The sequence below is a fragment of the Ranitomeya imitator genome, chromosome 2 (assembly GCF_032444005.1).
Source record: "Ranitomeya imitator isolate aRanImi1 chromosome 2, aRanImi1.pri, whole genome shotgun sequence".
NCBI lineage: Eukaryota > Metazoa > Chordata > Amphibia > Anura > Dendrobatidae > Ranitomeya > Ranitomeya imitator.
The window spans coordinates 263,311,228-263,331,074 of record NC_091283.1 but is presented as its reverse complement, the minus strand read 5'-3'; positions in this window follow the sequence as shown (position 1 = coordinate 263,331,074).

Here is a 19,847-nt window from a genome sequence, read left to right as displayed (position 1 = left end):
GAACAGCACACTCCCCGTCTGAAATTCCGAAAGGGATTTCACTATATTAATGTCCGTGAAATAAAGTCCAACAACCTAGAAAATGAAACCAAACATGCATGCAATGACAACAACTTTAAACAAGATAAACATTAAGCCAGTTTCTGAGATAATCCAAAGGAAAACCCATCTTCGGATCAGAGAAGCCGCACTAGGCCAAACTATCTCTGACCCACTGTAATCCAATGGACAAATAGTAGTGCAGTGTTCTGTTCATAGTTTATCCTACCAGAATGTCCTCGATCGGTAGTACCAGTACGAGCACGTGGATAGGCCTCTGAAATGACTTAGGTTCACCTTTCCTAAGGACTTTCAGCTCCACCTTACGGACCTTACCGTCTTCACTAGGGAAAGTCTTTGTAATGATTCCCATAGGCCAGTCAATCCTTTGAGCTTGTTGTTCCTTCATTAACACAATATCTCCTTCCTTCAAGTTTGGTTTACTCTGTTGCCATTTTCTTCTTCCTTGCAGAACCACAAGATACTCCTTTCTCCATCGGTTCCAGAAGTAATTGGCGAGGTACTGTACGCGTTTCCACTGCTTCTGGTAGGAGTTTGCGTGAGTAAACTCTTCACTGACTATTAGCGGGTTCCTGATCTTTTGGGTAAGAAGAGTAGCCGGCGTAAGAATAGTTGGTGTTTCAGGATCCATTGACACTGGGACAAGGGGTCTTGAGTGGATTATGGCAGAAACTTCAGCCAGAAGAGTAACCAAGGTCTCATGCGTAAGTCTTGAAGAGTTTATGTCCATAAGCATAGAGTTCAAGATGTTGCGTGAGATCCCGATCATCCTTTCCCAGGAACCTCCCATGTGAGAACTATGCGGAGGATTGAAGATCCAGGTGCAACCTCTTTCTGCCAGTTGATCCTGAATTGGCTTGATGTCAATATCCAGCTCTCGACATGCACCGATGAAGTTGCTTCCGTGGTCGGACCTTAACTGTTTCACTGGTCCTCTGATCGCTAGAAACCGCCGAAGAGCGTTAATCAGGCTGGATGTGTCCATAGATTCTATCACTTCTATGTGAACGGCACGGACACTCATGCAAGTGAATAGTACGGCCCAACGTTTACTGTTGGCATGACCTCCACGAGTCCTGCGTGCAGATACCATCCATGGCCCAAAGACGTCTAGGCCAACGTAGGTAAAAGGCGGTTCGGTGCTCAGTCTGTCGAAGGGTAGGTCAGCCATTTGTTGATGTACCTGTTTTCCTCTAGTTTTGCGACATTGCACACAGCGATGTATTGATCCCGCTACACGTCTTTTCATGCCTATGATCCAAAGTCCCGCAGACCGTATCTTGCCCTCTGTGATCTGCCTGCCTTGGTGTTCAGTTTTTTCATGAAAGTGCCGAATCAGTAGATCGGTGATGTGATGTCTACTGGGAATGATGCAAGGACGTTGCTCTGAAAACTCTAGCTTGGCTCGACTTAATCGACCTCCGACTCTCAGCAAACCGAAGCTGTCCATTAGTGGATTCAAATGGGCAATGGGGCTTTTCGGAGGGATCTGCTGTTTGTGGTATAAGCATTCCCATTCGGTACTGAATACACTCTGCTGGACATAAAGTATTATAAGAGACTCACAGTGAGAAATGTCCTCAGCAGAGAGTGGTTTTTGGCAGACGTGCCAACCATGACAGTCTTTGTCTCCATGTGAATTGTGATAAGATCTCGCAATGTGGACTAACCTTGCAATAGTCTTGACGAGTTTCATCCAATTGGAGAAGCGTTCAAAGCGCTGACAACCGAGGGTGGAGGTTCGTTTAGCGTTCGTGGCCAGAGCACTGACCTCGGAGCGGACTTCTGGATCATCGTCCGGATCCTGGATGCTGAAGACTTCCTGAACACATTCACTTCCCTTCTGTTCCAGCAGAAACTTTGGACCTGAAAGCCAAGAAGAGTTAGCAAATGAATTTATAGACATAGGTCTAGTGGCATGGTCGGCTGGATTAAGTTCAGATGGGATATAGTGCCACTGTTCAGGTTTGGAAGACCTTCTTATTCTCTCAATGCGGTTACTGACGTACACGTAGAAGCGCCTTGTTTGGTTGTAGATGTAACCTAAGACAACTTTAATTTGTTTAGGTTTCTTCGGGTGATATACTCCAAATGAGGGTAGGTACCAGCACTCCTCGTTTTCCTTTAAGGGAGACGCTGGCTCCGCATGGTTGTTATGGAATATTTTGCCCATAAAGGTGACAATGTGTTCTTTCATCTCCGGTTTATTGCTTAGCGTGCGCTGGAGAGAGTTAAATCTGGACAAGGCTTGTTCACGATTGTTCGGGAGCCTTACCCTGGTAGCTCGGAAGGGTAAGGGGAAAACCCAGTGATTGGTTTCGTCCTTAAGGAACTCATTGTCCATTATCCTGACAAATTCCTTGTCTTCCATAGATGGGGCTACTTTGTTGTCATCCTTAGTGGTATGAAACACCAATTTTCCCAAGTCGTCTGCATAGGGAGAAGGGATAACATCAGGCAGCTGTACAGAATCTGGAAGCTTTTCCTTCACCTCATAGTGATGAGGACATGGTTTGCAGAAGGTAGTGCGCCCGTCTCGGCGTACGTACGTCTTAAAGGAATGGACTCCTGTTTGGTCCAAGCATACATTTCCTATGACTACCCACCCCAAGTCAAGTCTCTGGGCGCAGGGGGCGTAGTCAGGACCATTACACTGTTGGCGGACCTTATGTATCCTCAAATTGTCTCTGCCGAGCAGAAGTAGGATTTCAGCATCTGTGTCCAAAGGTGGGATAACGCTGGCTAGGTGCCTTAAGTGTGGTTGGTGGAAAGCAGCTTCTGGGGTAGGGATCTCATCCCTTTGGTCTGGTATTTGATCGCATTCAATTAGCGTAGGTAGGGGTATTTCTACGTCTTCATTGACAAGAGAAGCGATGAAACCTTGTGCTCTTCTGCCGCTAGTCTCTATGCGCCCCGAGCAAGTATTCAGAGTGTAGGGCGTTGCTGGTCCCTTGATTCTAAAGGCTTCAAAGAACTTAGGTCCAGCTAGGGATCAATTGCTCTGATCGTCAATGATGGCATACATTTTTACAGCCTTCTCTGGTTGCCCTTCTGGATAGACTCTGATTAGGCATATCCTGGCACAGCATTTAGCACTTTGATTCTCCCCACATACCTCTGAGCATGAGCAGGACACAGCTGTGGTGGACTTGGCGTGATTCTGTGGCTCCCCGCCATGGTTTGTAGCGGGACCAGAGGTAACTGCGACTGCTGGATCGCTGGTGGCTGAGCCTGGGTGCAAGGCTGATGGGTGTCTGTCGCTATGACACTCTTCACACTTAATGGCAGATCTACAGTCCTTGGCCATGTGTTCTGATGAAGCGCAGCACTTGAAACATACCCCAAGTTCGCTGAGGATTTTCTTGCGCTCCTGCATGGTTTTGGACCTGAAGCCTCTACATTTGTTCAGTGAGTGTGGTTTTTTGTGAATGGGACACTCACGATTGAAAGACTTATCCCTCGACGGAATAGTGTACTGCTTGTCGGCAGGTACTGCAGGTGATGGCAGGTTAGTCTTTCTGACGTTTACACTGTTCCTTGAGTCCTTGCGTCTATGTGCGACGCTTTCATACCTTGATGAAGGTGTTGCTGGAGCTGCAGTGTTAGACTCCAGGAAGTCGAGGCTAGGGTCGTTCCTCATTTGGGCTTGTTCGTCAATGAACTTGCAGAACTGAATGAACGGAGGAAAGGTGACGTCATGTGACCTTTTATACCTGGAGACGCACACTGCCCACTTCTCTTGCAGACTGTGTGGCAGCTTTGAGATGATCGGGTTCACCCCGTGGGCAGTGTCCAGGTAGCACAGTCCAGACAGACGAGGGTCTCTTTTAGCAAGTTCCAGCTCCATAAGCAGGTCACTTAAATCCAGAAGCGTGTGGGCTTCCTTAAGGTTGATCCTTGGAACGTTCTGCAGTCTCTTGAATAGGGACTTTTCTATGGCTTCAGCGCTGCCGTAGGTTCTTTCAAGTCTCTGCCAGGCCGCAGCGAGACCTGCTTCAGCTTGCCCCACATAGACGGTCCTAAGACTCTTGATACGGTTTGTGGATTCAGGACCCAACCATTTTACCATGAGGTCGAGCTCCTGCTCCGCGGATAGGTTGAGATCAGCAATGGCGGCCTTGAAGGTTGCTTTCCAGGCTCTGTAGTTCTCTGCACGGTCGTCGAATTTTGAGAGGCTAGTGCTGATTAGCTCCCTGCTCACCATGAACCTGGCAAACTCGGACATGTCTGATCCTTCACTCCTTGTTACCATATTAGCTTGTGGTGCCCCTCGGGCGTATAAGCTGTGTGGCGTGGAAGGGTGAATTGTTCCCGGGTAGAATGATGTCGCTGCAGGGTTGAGCTGTGGTTTAACCTCTAGAGATTCTGATGACTGCTGCTTGAACTGTGGAGGCGGGCTGGGGTGTGCCTTGTGGTCGTCTTGCGATGATGATTGCTCCTGAGGGGGTACATCACGGCGTTGGGCTTGGGTCTCTGTAGGGGCTGTGGGCGATACTGGCACCATAGGTTGGGCTGACTTGGACGTTTCCGCAATGTTGGGTTGAACGTCACTGGAGAAGGTGTGCGCTGCAGGTATCTGTTTCTGCACGTAGTCTCTGGTACGAACAGCTGGGTCGTCTTCTTCCTGTGGTGGCAGGCAAATTGGGTCGAGGTTTTGCTTCAATGCTTGCTCGAGTATTTTTACTTCGGCTAATGCAATTTCTTCCTCCATTTCTGTTTGAAGAATCTTTGCTCTAGCCTCTGCTTCTGTTTGAAGAATCCTTGCTTGAGCCTCTGCTTCTGTTTGAAGAATCTTTGCTCGAGCCTCTGCTTCTGCACTCTTCGCTTCTGCTTCTGTTTGAAGAATCTTTGCTCGAGCCTCTGCTTCTGCTCTCTTCGCTTCTGTTTGAAGAATCTTTGCTCGAGCCTCTGCTTCTGCTTTCTTTGCTTCTGCTTTAGCCTCTGCTTCTGCTTTCTTTTCGGTGTATGAACGTCTTAGTTTGGACCGCTCTGCATTTAAACGGGCCTCTAGGAATCTGTCGCTGAGGGCTGAAGTTCTTGAGCAGGATGATTTGTATGACCGAGCAGAGTGTTTAGACGAGGCTGACCTGTGCGATCTAGTTTCTTGCAGATGGGTGATACGAAGCTCCGCTTTATCTTTGGCGTCTTGCACGGCGGCCTCCCTTTCTCTGTCTGTGGAATCTGCCTTGCTTAACTCTGATAGGGCTTCATCGATTTTAGATTCTTTTAGGAAGGCAGCATACTTTGTGGACAGTCTCTTGTATCTGCCGTGGGCCACATCTAGCTGTCTTATAGTGTCCTGTAAACCCGCTGCATCATTTTTATGGCGTTGGACGCTTGACATAAGGGAGGCGACTCGTTCCCATAGGTCGTCCAAGTTGTCATTGAACTCATCCCTTGTGGAACAGTAATTCTCGAGGACCTTTAATGTTGGCTTGATGGAACGTACTGGTCGTGCATCTGGGTCTGCTGTGGAAGCGGGCTCTGCTTCCTGGTCTTTATAATGGACAGTATCAGGTTGTATTTGCTCTGTTTCAGCATTGGGGAACTGTGGAAGGTCCTTTTCGGCCATTTTGATTTAAGGTGCGCTGTCCCTTTAAGAAACTGAACCTTTGAATTGGGGGCTGGAAATTGCGGTGCAGCTTAGTTGCGACCCCCTGATAAGATTCCCAAGGTGTTGTTGGAGAATTGTGGGGTTCTGCGGTCCGACGATCTGCAGCAGTGTGGTATAATACACGGAGAGTCTTTATGTACAATGCAGTCTGAGGTGATGCTGCAGGAGATTTCTTAGCAGAGCAGTGCTGCAGTATGTGAGCGGGCAGAGAGCGGGCACGTGAATAGTGATATAAGGGTGATTCTGGCCGGGCTTCAAGGCAGTCTTTCGACTGTTCTGTCCCCACATGAGGCGAATGGAGGTGTGGTTGATTAATAAGTGTTGTGAGAGAGAAACGTACCTCCGTATTTCTTCGATGTGAGGCAGACAGGACCAATGCTGCTCAGCATCTGAAGAGATGATGCACTCCAGGGATTGTGTAATCCAGACTTGTTTATTTTGTAGATCTGGACATACAGCGTATAACTGGTAATACAGAACTTCTCCAGAAATGCAGGGTAGACAGGGTACAGTAAGATGTAGCACCAAGTATGACTGCAAGTGTGAGCAGCATGAGAGAGTGTGGTCGAAAGACTGATGCCTTCCTAAGCCCAGTTCAAAAGCACGTCCTCTCACAACAGAAAGTAAACTGGAAATGGCTGCCAGAAGAAGAGAAGATTTGACCCCTGAACCGGATGTAAGACATGCCCACAAGAAATACATGAAAAACAAGCTGCCATACAGAAAAAGGCCATTGGGTGGCAGCAGAGTAAAATATAACAACATACATGGAAACTGAGGAATATACATGGAACAGCACATACAGTCCAAATGGGATGATAAAGGCAGAGCGTTCCCGTGCCTTAGGGGTCAGGGGAATCTGCCAATATCCCCTGCTCAGATCCATGATGGTCAGGTACTTGGCCCCGGCCAGCTGATCGAGCAGGTCATCAATGCGCGGCATTGGGTACGCATCGGTGACCGTCACAGCGTTGAGCCCCCGGTAGTCCACGCAGAACCGTGTAGTTCGGTCCTTTTTAGGGACGAGGACTACAGGCGAAGCCCACGTGCTGTTGGACGCTTGGATCACCCCCAGCTTCAGCATCTCGTCTATCTCTTGGCGCATGTGCTGCTGCACCTCGAGAGAGACCCGATATGCTGAACGCCGGATCGGGGGGTGATTGCCGGTGTCCACATCATGGATGGCTGCCTCAGTCCTGCCGGGCAGGCTGCTGAACAGCTCCCGAAAGGGGTGTAGGGTGACCCCCAGCTGGGAACGTTGGTCCTCCGAGAGCTGGTGGCCAACCCCCACATCCTCGATGGATCCACCTGCCTTGGCTTGGGTGAGCAGATCCAGGAGGGTTTCTACCTCACCTTACTCCGGGAGGTTGCACACTGGGTGGGCACAATCCTCCCGCTCATGATGTGCCTTCATCATGTTCACATGGAAGGCCTTCCTCCTTCCACGGGCGTGGTCCAGGGTGACCAGATAGGTGATGGCGTTGAGCTGCTGGTGCACAAGGTATGGACCCTCCCAGGCTGCCTGAAGCTTGTTTTGTGGGACGGGGACCAGTACCCACACCTTTTGACCCACCTGGTAAGTCCTTTCACAAGCGTTCTGGTCGTACCACTGCTTCTGGTCAGCTTGGGCCTGGGCCATATTGTCATGCACCAGCCGTGTCAAGGCCGTCATTCTGTCCCGGAAGCGCACAACATACTCAATGGCCGACACTCCAGGGGTGGCCAAATCTCCTTCCCACGCTTCCTTCACCAGAGCAAGGGGCCCCCGTACACATCGCCCATGCAGGAGCTAAAAGGGGGAGAACCCCGTTGAGGCCTGTGGAACCACCCGGTAGGCAAATAGGTGTGGGAGATAGCGCTCCCAATCTCTCCCGTGGGAGTCGACCAACATCTTAAGCATCTGCTTTAAGGTGCCATTGAACCGCTCGCACAGGCCATTGGTCTGTGGGTGATACGGGCTGGCTACCAGATGTTGCACCTGGATCTGCTTACAGAGAGACTCCATCAGCTGTGACATGAACTGGGTCCCTCGGTCAGTGAGCATTTCCTGGGGAAACCCCACTCTGGAGAAGATCTCCAGTAAGGCAGTGGCCACTTTGTCAGCCCGAATGGATGACAAAGCGACCGCCTCCGGGTACCGAGTGGCATAGTCCACTACTGTTAAAATGAAGCATTTCCCGGAGCGACTGGGAGTGGAAAGAGGTCCAATGAGATCCACAGCCACCCTCGAGAAAGGCTCTTCAATGATGGGCAGAGTTACCAGTGGGGCTTTGGGGTGCCGCCCAGCCTTCCCCACCCTCTGACAGGTGTCACATAAACGGCAGTAGGCAATTACCTTGGTCCTCATTCCAGGCCAGTAGAAATGCTGCGCTAGCCTGGCCCTGGTTTTAGCGAACCGGTTTTAGGTGTCCGGCCATGGGAATCTCGTAGGCTATCCGCAACAATTCCGCCCTGAACGGATAGGGTACCACTAACTGTCGGTCCCTGGGCCACGCCTCCGGTGAACCCTGCTGGACCGATACCCGGTACAGCCGTCCCTGGTCCCAGACCACCCGCTCGCGGTCTGACTCCCCAGGAGGCTGTGCCGCCTGCTCCTTGAGAGCTTTCAGGCTAGCATCAGCTTCCAACGCTGCCTGAAATCCCTGACTCAATGTGGCGAGAATGGACGACACTGCCACATCCGCTGTCAGCTCCCCGGGATCTGTCTCCTGGCCGCTGTCTGACTCGGCAGCCACTTGGTCAGAGAGGGGGAAGCCGTCGGACGGACCTCTGCAAGGCTCCTTGGGCTCCCACTCCTGGTGACAACGGCCACGACCGCTGTGCCCACGGGTAGCGCCTGCTTCCCCATGGCTCCTGCCCAAGTCGCCGAGTCAGGCAGACTTCCCTGCCCTTCTGACATCCCGGGTGTGGGGAACTCCTGCCCTGGGGTCTTACCTGGTGGCTCCTCTCCCGGGACGCCTCCTCCCCCATGTCCTGTTCCTGCAGGGGCCCTAGACTCAGCAGGCTGGATTCACTTAGGGGCCCTACACTGCCCGTAGCAGCCCCACCCTCCACCTCTGAGCTCTCCCCTACAGTTTCCTCACCTGTCCTTACTGTGAGCCCTGTGTGTGTGGTGTCAGTGCATATATTACCCTCAGGTTTCACTCCCTCCCCCACTGTTGGAGGCACATTCAACACATCAACATTCACAGTAGAGTCATGACATTCTTGGGGAGCCGAACTTGGTGGTTCAGTGGCCACATACTGAGACACTAGCCGCCCCAAATCGGTCCCAAGTAATACATTAGCAGGAATATTTGACGTTACTCCCACCTCCCGCAATACCCTCCCGGCGCCCCAGTCCAAAAACACCTTGGCGACAGGCAGCGCCGGTTCCACGCTTCCAATTCTGGAGATGGAAAGGGTTTTCCCAGGTACCAAGTCTTGAGGGGACACCACCTCAGGACATACCAGGGTTCGTTCAGCGCCTGTGTCCCGCAGTCCCATGACCGCTGAGCAGCCGATAGTGACAGGTTGGTAATTGTCCAGGGACCTCCCACCACCCCCTCCCACACATAAAACAGTGGACGGTTTCGGGGACAGGGATGGGGCCTTAAGACGCTGGGGACATACAGCCTTGAAGTGTCCCAGCTGGTTGCAGTGATGACAACATCTGGGTTCTGCGCCTGGCCTGGAGAAGGCAGCAGGGGGGTACACCCCTTGCACTCTGGGGGCTGAGGAAACGGGGGCAGGATTGGGCTTACCCCCTCTCCAGGAGCTGCTGGCAGGCTTCTTCAGCTCAGGCGCCCTGTTATTGGCATACTCGTCTGCCAGGGTGGCTGTAGCAGAAGCCCCCTTCGGTTTCCGGTCACGGAGGAACTGCGGGAGGTTCTCTGGGCAGTTCCACAAGAACTGCTCTGTGACGAACAGTTCCTGGACCTCCTGGCAGGTAGTGAGCGCTAGACCCGAGGTCCAGTGCTCTGCAGCTCTCATCAACGCCCGCATGTGGTCGGTCCAGGTGTCCTTTGGGCCCCGCTGCAGGCTCCGGAACTTCTTGCGGTAGGACTCCGGGGTGAGGTTGTAGTGCTGGTTAAGGGCCCGCTTGATGCTGCTGTAGACCTGCTCCGCCCCGGCAGGTAAGTCACCCAAAACTTCCAGGGACTTACCCCTCAAACGGGGGTCAGTTATCTTTCCCACTGATCCGGGGCCAGATGGTGTTGAAGGCAGGTCCTTTCAAAGGCCAGCAAGAAGGAATCCAGGTCTCCATCCTTCTCCAGCAGAGGGAAGTCCTCGGCCCAGACTTTGGAAACCCTGGACTCTGGTGGTGCTGGGGCGTCCAGCGGGAGCCCATGTTGAGCAATCTCCAGTCGGTGCTGGCTCTCCGCTGCTCTCTCTGCTGCTGCTTGCTCCACTGCCCGCTCTGCAGCTTTCTCTGCTTGCTCCGCTGCTTCACGGCGTTCTGCCCGCTCTCGCTCCTCTGCCTCACGGTGTTCTGCACGCTCTCGCTCCGCCGCTTCACGGCGTTCTGCACGCTCGGCCTCCGCTGCTTTCTCTGCAGCTGCCATGAGTCTCATATAGGTGTCTTCATTACCCGCCTCGAGACGTGCCACTGCCACTGCAACAAGGGCCTCTGATGTGGACAGGCTGGGGCGGGTAGGTGGTGGGTAGTCCCTTGCCGGACTAAGCACAGGTGGCTGGCTCCTTGGGGAGTCTGGACTGAGCTCCCCCTCGCCTTGAACAGTCCCGTCCACCACCACCTCTTCATCGACCATATCACTAGCTTGCGCCCTCACTGCACTCCTGGTGCCCTCCGCCATCTTTGGAACCTCTGGTTACTGACACAGCTGTAAACCTGACCTTGCACACAACTTATTATATCTACACTCTGACCGTCTAGTGCTGGGCTGACCTTAAGACCCCAGCAGTGAAAGTTACCACTGGTAGTCTTTAGTGTCTGGGAGTAGGGGTCCCACGCACACTATTACTCTGATCCCACCCGCTGCCACCAATGTGAAGGATCACCGTTCCTCCCACGTCGCCAATCCGTGACGTCACTACACAGGCTCAGCTCTCCGGCGCCCCCTTTGTCTCTCAGGTCAGTAAGGGAACTGCACCTAGAGCAAATGGCCGCCGGGGAGACTGCCCTGTTACCCGCGCTGGGTATTCTAAGATTCGCAATCAGAGTAAAAGGATCAGCCCAAAATTAATTTATGATTTAATTGCCTTAAGGGCGCACTAGGTAATTACAAGAAATATACAATCACAATATATCAAGAGTTACAGTCAGAGTACAATATAACAATAATAATACAAGGCTTAAAGGTATAAAGCTGGAGGTCAATTTACCAGGTTGAAGGTCGCTTATGGAAGCCGGGGGGCTCAGCGTTCCACAGGTCCACGATTTAGTTGCCGGGCAGCCCCCAGAAAGCGTGTGCTTGCCCCCCTCTGGCTGGCATATGCCCTGTTCCTTAGTTAGTCATCTTCTTCTGTGTGTCAGTCACTCTCCTAGTGTCCCAGCTCTTAACCCTGCTGCGACCCTCCCCCTGTAGCTAGGTGGGCTTAGCAATCTCCACCCCTCTGCAACCCTGAAAGATTTATTCCAATATCTAATAAATGGGATAACTTCTCTGAGGATGATCGGATCAGCACAAGGGCAGTATCAGCGCCTGTGGTTTGTTCTGCTGGTCGTACTGGGATCAAACCTGGACCCATTCGGTCCCTGTGGGAGGCTGATCTCTATATCTCGGGTGTCAGACCTCCCACGGACACGGGAGTCGCACTGTTAGATGTGCAATTTCTTTAGGGCGAGGGGGATATTTTTTATGAGCCGGTACCTCGGATGACGCGTCCATAATTCACGATTCCATGTTGGAGACGGTCCGACTGGATGGCCCTACTAGATGTGTATCCTGTGGCCGCTTGACATGTGTGCTTTAATTAAGCCCCCAAGCACTTCCAAGCTCCCTGCTGGGGTGGCTTCCTCACTAGGCTTTGAAATGCTATCTGCCTGCCAAATTGTGCTTAGCTCATTAACATACTGAAAGGAACTTTATTCATTAGAAAAGGTGGGGGCCAGGAGCACTCCTCTCTGCAGACCTGTGACCAGGAGATAAAATAGAGTCACGCCAATCTCTGTTAGTATGCCCGTCCAATATGGCGGCTGTTCCCTCATCACACCCACTATATCACAGTATAGTTTCTATGGCACAAAATGACTGACAGAAACCACAGGCACGACTGGCGCAGATGCACTGATTGGCAATATAAATCTCCTTTGATTTTTTTTATTTTTTTTTTTATATGGGAGACAAGTGAATAAATCAGGCCCACTATATCACAGTGTAGTTTCTGTGGCACAAAATGACTGGAAGAAACCACAGACAGGACTGGCACAGATGCACAGATTTGGCAATATTATTCTCCCTTTTCAGGTGTGGGACAGTGCAGAAAAATACAGGCCCACTGTTTTACACTACACAGTTTCAGGGGCTGAAAGTGGCTGGAAGATATTAAAAAAAGGGACTATACTACAATTACTATCTCCCTACAATAATCTCTGAAAAGTATGGCAGGCAGCAATAAAAAGGACTGCTGCACACAAAAATTGAGGACAAACAAACAAGAAAGCTGTGCAGAAAGGAAGGAGCAGCAGGATTTGTGCTTTTAAAAAAGCAGTTGGTTTGCACAGCGGCGTACACACAGCAATGCAGCTATCAGGGAGCCTTATAAGCTACAGAGCTGATGCACAGAAATCTAGCCTCCACTGTCCCTGCAAAGAAAAGGTGGTGTTGGACAGTGGAAATCGCTACAGCACAAGCGGTTTGGGGGTTAATGTACCCTGCCTAACGCTATCCCTGCTTCTGATGAAGCGGCAGCAACCTCTCCCTATACTCAGCTCGGCAGCAGTAAGATGGCGGTCGGCGGGAACGCCCCTTTATAGCCCCTGTGACGCCGCAGAAAGCAAGCCAATCACTGTCATGCCCTTCTCTAAGATGGTGGGGACCGAGACCTATGTCATCACGCTGCCCACACTCTGCGTCCTCCTTCTTTGGATGAGAAATAGCGCTTTTTGCGTCATTGAAACGCGACTTTGGCGCAAAGATCACGTACCGCATGGCCGATCCAATGCTGGGATCGGGTTGGGTTTCATGAAACCCGACTTTGCCAAAAGTCGGTGACTTATGAAAATGACGGATCCGTTTCGCTTAACCCTAGTCTTCACCAGGGAGCTGACAAGACTGTATGGGATGCAGTCAGGACCTGGCAGGAGCCCATATATTCTGCTGGCTTTAATAATTTATACCTTGAAGGAGCCCATACAGTCTAGTGTCATGTATAGGCCGCAGTCAGGGCCAGGCAGCAGCCCATAAAGTCTGCTATCTTCAAGGGAACCTGTCACCCCGAAAATTGCGAGTGAGGTAAGCCCACCGGCATCAGGGGCTTATCTGCAGCATTCTGTAATGTTGTAGATAAGCCCCCGATGTTACCTGAAAGAGGAGAAAAAGACGTTATATTATACTCACCCAGGGGCGGTCCCGCTGCTGGTCCGGTCAAACGGGCGTCTCTGGTCTGCTGCGGCGCCTCCCATCTTCATTACAAGACGTCCTCTTCTGATCATCAGCCACGGCTCCGACGCAGGCGTACTTTGCTCTGCCCTGTTGAGGGCAGAGTAAAGTACTGTAGAGCGCAGGCGCCGGGCCTCTCTGACCTTTCCGGCGCCTGCGCACTGCAGTACTATCCTCTGCCCTCAACAGGGCAGAGCAAAGTACGCCTGCGCCAGAGCCGTGGCTGAAGATCAGAAGAGGACGTCATGAAATGAAGATGGGAGGCGCCGCAGCGGACCAGAGACGCCTGTTTGACCGGACCAGCAGCGGGACCGCCCCTGGGTGAGTATAATATTACAGAATGCTGCAGATAAGCCCCTGATGCCGGTGGGCTTACCTCACCCGTGATTTTCGGGGTGACAGGTTCCCTTTCAAGAATATATACCTAGAAGGAGCCCATACAGTCTAGCGTCTTCAGGAATGAGCAGGCTATGCTGTATGGGCTGCAGTCAGGCACCTGGAAGGAGCCCATACACTCTAGGCTCAACCACCACATATATGGCAGTTCTGTATGTGCACAGGACCTGTGATGAGGTCACATGAGGGGAGGAGTCAGGGGTCACATGATCAGGGGCCTCAGTGTATGCAGGACTCTGCTGTGCTGGTTGTCATGGTGCTGGATGAGGGGAAGTTTATGTGTGGGGTCAGGAGGGGTTTACAGTGTGGATGTAGCTGAGCCGTGTGTGTATATAGCGGAGCCACGTGTGTACAAGGTGTACGGTGCGGAGCCGTGTGTGTACAAGGTGTACGGAGCGGAGCCGTGTGTGTACAAGGTGTACGGAGTGGAGCCGTGTGTGTACAAGGTGTACGGAGCGGAGCCGTGTGTACAAGGTGTACAGAGCGGAGCCGTGTGTGTACGAGGTGTACAGAGCGGAGCCGTGTGTGTACGAGGTTTACAGAGCGGAGCCGTGTGTGTACGGAGCGGAGCCGTGTATGAGGTGTACAGAGCGGAGCCGTGTGTGTACGAGGTGTAGAGAGCGGAGCCGTGTGTGTACGAGGTGTACAGAGCGGAGCTGTGTGTGTACGGAGCAGAGCCGTGTGTGTATGAGGTGTACAGAGCGGAGCCGTATGTGTATGAGGTGTACGGAGCGGAGCCGTGTATGAGGTATACAGAGTAGAGCCATGTGTGATATATGGAGTGAAGCCGCCTCTGTACAGCGTTTGTTGAGTGGAGCTGCGTGTGTACAGGCTGTACGGTGCTGAGCCGTGCGTGTACTGTATGTACAGAGCACAGTTGTTTGTGTATGGACAGGAGCCATGCTTGTACGGAGCAGAGCCGTGTGTCTACGACATATACTGAGCAGAGCTGTGTGTACAATGTGTATGTAGCAGAGCCGTGTGTGTACAACGTGTATGGAGCTGAGCTTTATTTGTTTATGTCACGATATTGTATGAAATAATATAAGTTTTAGTTTTCTGGCTAGCATGCTGTGGGCTAAAGCCCCCTTTTTGGGGTGATTCTGCAACAGCTTTTATGGCTTTTAGCTGCAAATTCCTGAGTTTTAGCAACAAACCCCTCTGCCCCCACCAAAGGTATTTACGACCGGCATAGAGGCAGTGGGAAGTTGTACTAGCCAAAACCGGTTTGATTTCCTTCTGTAAATGCAAGAAGTCCTTTGTTCCATTATTAATAATAATAATAATAATAATTTTTATTTATATAGCGCCAACAAATTCCGCAGCACTTTACAATTAAGCGAGGACATGTGCAGACAATAAATTCAGTACAAGTTAAGACAATTTAAACAGTGACATTAGGGGTGAGGTCCCTGCTCGCAAGCTTACAATCTACAAGGAAATGGGGGGAAACAATAGGTGAAAAGTGCTTGTTATTTCAGGTCTGGCAATTATAATAAATAGGGATTTTCATATAAAGCTGCATGATCCGTTCATCAGCCCATGTGTTTAAGTGCAATAGTCAAGTATCAACTGCAGTTATCATGTGCATGGAGGGTGTGGAGACAGATGAATAGTAGGGTGCAGATTCACATGCAGATAATATTTGGAAGGAGGGAACAGGACAAAGTTAGTTTACAGAGTAGTTGATTTGGTAGGCTTGTTTGAAGAGATGGGTTTTTAAAGCGCGCTTGAATAGGTCGGGGCTAGGTATCAGTCTGATCGTCTGGGGAAGTGCATTCCAGAGAGCTGGCGCAGCACGAGAGAAGTCTTGAAGACGTAGGTGCGAGGTTCGGATAACGGGGGATGTTAGTCTTAGGTCATTTGTAGAACGGAGGGCACGTGTAGGGCGATAGACGGAGATGAGAGAGGAGATATAAGGCGGTGCAGAACTGTGGAGAGCTTTGTGGGTGAGAGAGATGAGTTTATACTGGACCCTGTAGCGAATGGGTAACCAGTGTAATGACTGGCACAAGATGGAGGCATCAGTGAAGCGGCTGGACAGAAATATGACCCTGGCTGCCGCATTTAAGATGGATTGTAGAGGAGAAAGTTTGGAAAGAGGGAGACCGATCAGAAGAGAGTTGCAGTAGTCCAGACGGGAATGAATGAGAGCGACAGTAAGAGTCTTAGCAGTTTCAAAGGTGAGAAAAGGTTGGATTCTGGAGATGTTTTTAAGATGCAGGTGACAGGAGCGAGTGAGTGATCGGATATAGGGAGTAAAGGAAAGTTCTTATTGTAAGATATTGGGTAGGGTTGAGCGAAACAGGTCAGTCATTTTCATAAGTCGCCGACTTTTGGCAAAGTCGAGTTTCATGAAACCCGACCCGATCCCTGTGTGGGGTCGGCCATGCGGTACGCGACTTTTGCGCCAAAGTCGCGTTTCAATGACGCGAAAAGCGCCATTTCTCAGCCAATGAAGGTGGACGCAGAGTGTGGGCAGCATGATGACATAGGTCTCAGTCCCCACCATCTTAGAGAAGGGCATTGCAGTGATTGGCTTGCTTTCTGCGGCGTCACAGTGGCTATAAAAGGGGCGTTCCCGCCGACCTCCATCTTACTGCTGCTGATCTGAGCATAGGGAGAGGTTGCTGCCGCTTCGTCAGAAGCAGGGATAGCGTTAGGCAGGGTCCATTAACCCCCAAACCGCTTGTGCTGTAGCGATTTCCACTGTCCAACACCACCTTTTGTTTGCAGGGACAGTGGAGGCTACATTTTTTTTCCCTCAGCGCTGTAGCTCATTGGGCTGCCCTAGAAGGCTCCCTGATAGATGCATTGCTGTTTGTACACCGCTGTGCAAACCAACTGCTTTTTTCAAAGCACAAATCCTGTTGTTCCTTCCTTTCTGCACAGCTTTCTTGTTTGTTTGTCCACACTGTTGACTTTTTTGTGCAGCAGTCCACTCCTTTTTATTGCTGGCTGCCATACATTGCTGAGATTACTGCAGGGAGATAGTAATTGTAGTACAGTCCCTTTTTTTTTTTGTTTCGTTATATCTCTTCAAGCCACTTTCTGCCACAGAAAATAGACTCTAATACAATGGCCCAGATTTATTCACTAGTCTCCCTCAAGAAGAAAAAAAAAAGGGTGCAGATTAAAATTGGCAAATCTGTATCAGTGCCAGTCCTGTGTGTGCCACCTGTCTCAATTTGTGTGCCACATTAAACCTAGTGTGTAATACTGCGTCAGATTTCTTTTAAATTCTCCCTGAAAAAAAAATAGTGGGAGATTAAGATTGGCATTTCAGCTTCAGTGCCACTCCAGTGTGTGCCACCTGTCTCAAATTGTGTGCCACATTAAACCTAGTGTGTGATACTGGGTCAGATTTCTTTTAAATTCTCCCTGAAAAAAAAAATAGTGGGAGATTAAGATTGGCATTTCCGCTTCAGTGTCACTCCTGTGTGTGCCACCTGTCTCAAATTGTGTGCCACATTAAACCTAGTGTGTAATACTGGGTCAGATTTCTTTTAAATTCTCCCTGAAAAAAAAAATAGTGGGAGATTAAGATTGGCATTTCCGCTTCAGTGCCCCTCCAGTGTGTGCCACCTGTCTCAAATTGTGTGCCACATTAAACCCAGTGTGTAATACTGGGTCAGATTTCTTTTAAATTCTCCCTGAAAAAAAAATAGTGGGAGATTAAGATTGGCATTTTCGCTTCAGTGCCACTCCTGTGTGTGCCACCTGTCTCAAATTGTGTGCCACATTAAACCTAGTGTGTAATACTGGGTCAGATTTCTTTTAAATTCTCCCTGAAAAAAAAAATAGTGGGAGATTAACCCCTTCATGACCCAGCCTATTTTGACCTTAAAGACCTTGCCGTTTTTTGCAATTCTGACCAGTGTCCCTTTATGAGGTAATAACTCAGGAACGCTTCAACGGATCCTAGCGGTTCTGAGATTGTTTTTTCGTGACATATTGGGCTTCATGTTAGTGGTAAATTTAGGTCAATAAATTCTGCGTTTATTTGTGATAAAAACGGAAATTTGGCGAAAATTTTGAAAATTTTGCAATTTTCACATTTTGAATTTTTATTCTGTTAAACCAGAGAGATATGTGACACAAAATAGTTAATAAATAACATTTCCCACATGTTTACTTTACATCAGCACAATTTTGGAAACAAAATTTTTTTTTTTTAGGAAGTTATAAGGGTTAAAATTTGACCAGCGATTTGTCATTTTTACAACGAAATTTACAAAACCATTTTTTTTAGTGACCACCTCACATTTGAAGTCAGTTTGAGGGGTCTATATGGCTGAAAATACCCAAAAGTGACACCATTCTAAAAACTGCACCCCTCAAGGTACTCAAAACCACATTGAAGAAGTTTATTAACCCTTCAGGTGCTTCACAGCAGCAGAAGCAACATGGAAGGAAAAAATGAACATTTAACGTTTTAGTCACAAAAATTATCTTTTAGCAACAATTTTTTTATTTTCCCAATGGTAAAAGGAGAAACTGAACCACGAAAGTTGTTGTCCAATTTGTCCTGAGTACGCTGATACCTCATATGTGGGGGTAAACCACTGTTTGGGCGCACGGCAGGGCTTGGAAGGGAAGGAGCGCCATTTGACTTTTTGAATCAAAAATTGGCTCCACTCTTTAGCGGACACCATGTCACGTTTGGAAAGCCCCCGTGTGCCTAAAAATTGGAGCTCCCCCACAAGTGACCCCATTTTGGAAACTAGACATCCCAAGGAACTTATCTAGATGCATAGTGAGCACTTTGAACCCCCAGGTGCTTCACAAATTGATCCGTAAAAATGAAAAAGTACTTTTTTTTCACAAAAAAATTCTTTTAGCCTCAATTTTTTCATTTTCACATGGGCAACAGGATAAATTGGATCCTAAAATGTGTTGGGCAATTTCTCCTGAGTACACCAATACCTCACATGTGGGGGTAAACCACTGTTTGGGCACATGGTAAGGCTCGGAAGGGAAGGAGCGCCATTTGACTTTTTGAATGAAAAATTATTTCCATCGTTAGCGGACACCATGTCGCGTTTGGATAGCTCCTGTGTGCCTAAACATTGGCGCTCCCCCACAAGTGACCCCATTTTGGAAACTAGACCCCCCAAGGAACTTATTTAGATGCCTAGTGAGCACTTTAAACCCTCAGGTGCTTCACAAATTGATCTGTAAAAATGAAAAAGTACTTTTTTTTCACAAAAAAATTATTTTCGCCTCAATTTTTTCATTTTCACATGGGCAGTAGGATAAAATGGATCATAAAATTTGTTGGGCAATTTCTCCCGAGTACGCCGATACCTCATATGTGGGGGTAAACCACTGTTTGCGCACTCGGCAGGGCTCGGAAGGGAAGGCGCGCCATTTGACTTTTGAATGGAAAATTAGCTCCAATTGTTAGCGGACACCATGTCGCGTTTGGAGAGCCCCTGTGTGCCTAAACATTGGAGCTCCCCCACAAGTGACCCCATTTTGGAAACTAGACCCCCCAAGGAACTTATCTAGATGCATATTGAGCACTCTAAACCCCCAGGTGCTTCACAGAAGTTTATAACGCAGAGCAATGAAAATAAAAAATAATTTTTCTTTCCTCAAAAATGATTTTTTAGCCTGGAATTTCCTATTTTGCCAAGGATAATAGGAGAAATTGGACCCCAAATATTGTTGTCCAGTTTGTCCTGAGTATGCTGATACCCCATATGTGGGGGTAAACCACTGTTTGGGCGCACGGCAGGGCTCGGAAGGGATGGCACCCCATTTGGCTTTTTAAATGGAAAATTAGCTCCAATCATTAGCGGACACCATGTCACGTTTGGAGAGCCCCTGTGTGCCTAAACATTGGAGATCCCCCAGAAATGACACCATTTTGGAAACTAGACCCCCAAAGGAACTAATCTAGATGTGTGGTGAGGACTTTGAACCCCCAAGTGCTTCACAGAAGTTTATAACGCAGAGCCATGAAAATAAAAAAAAAAATTATTTTCTCAAAAATGATCTTTTAGCCTGCAATTTTTTATTTTCCCAAGGGTAACATGAGAAATTTGACCCCAAAAGTTGTTGTCCAGTTTCTCCTGAGTACGCTGATACCCCATATGTGGGGGTAAATCACTGTTTGGGCACATGCCGGGGCTCGGAAGTGAAGTAGTGACGTTTTGAAATGCAGACTTTGATGGAATGCTCTGTGGGCGTCACGTTGCGTTTGCAGAGCCCCTGATGTGGCTTAACAG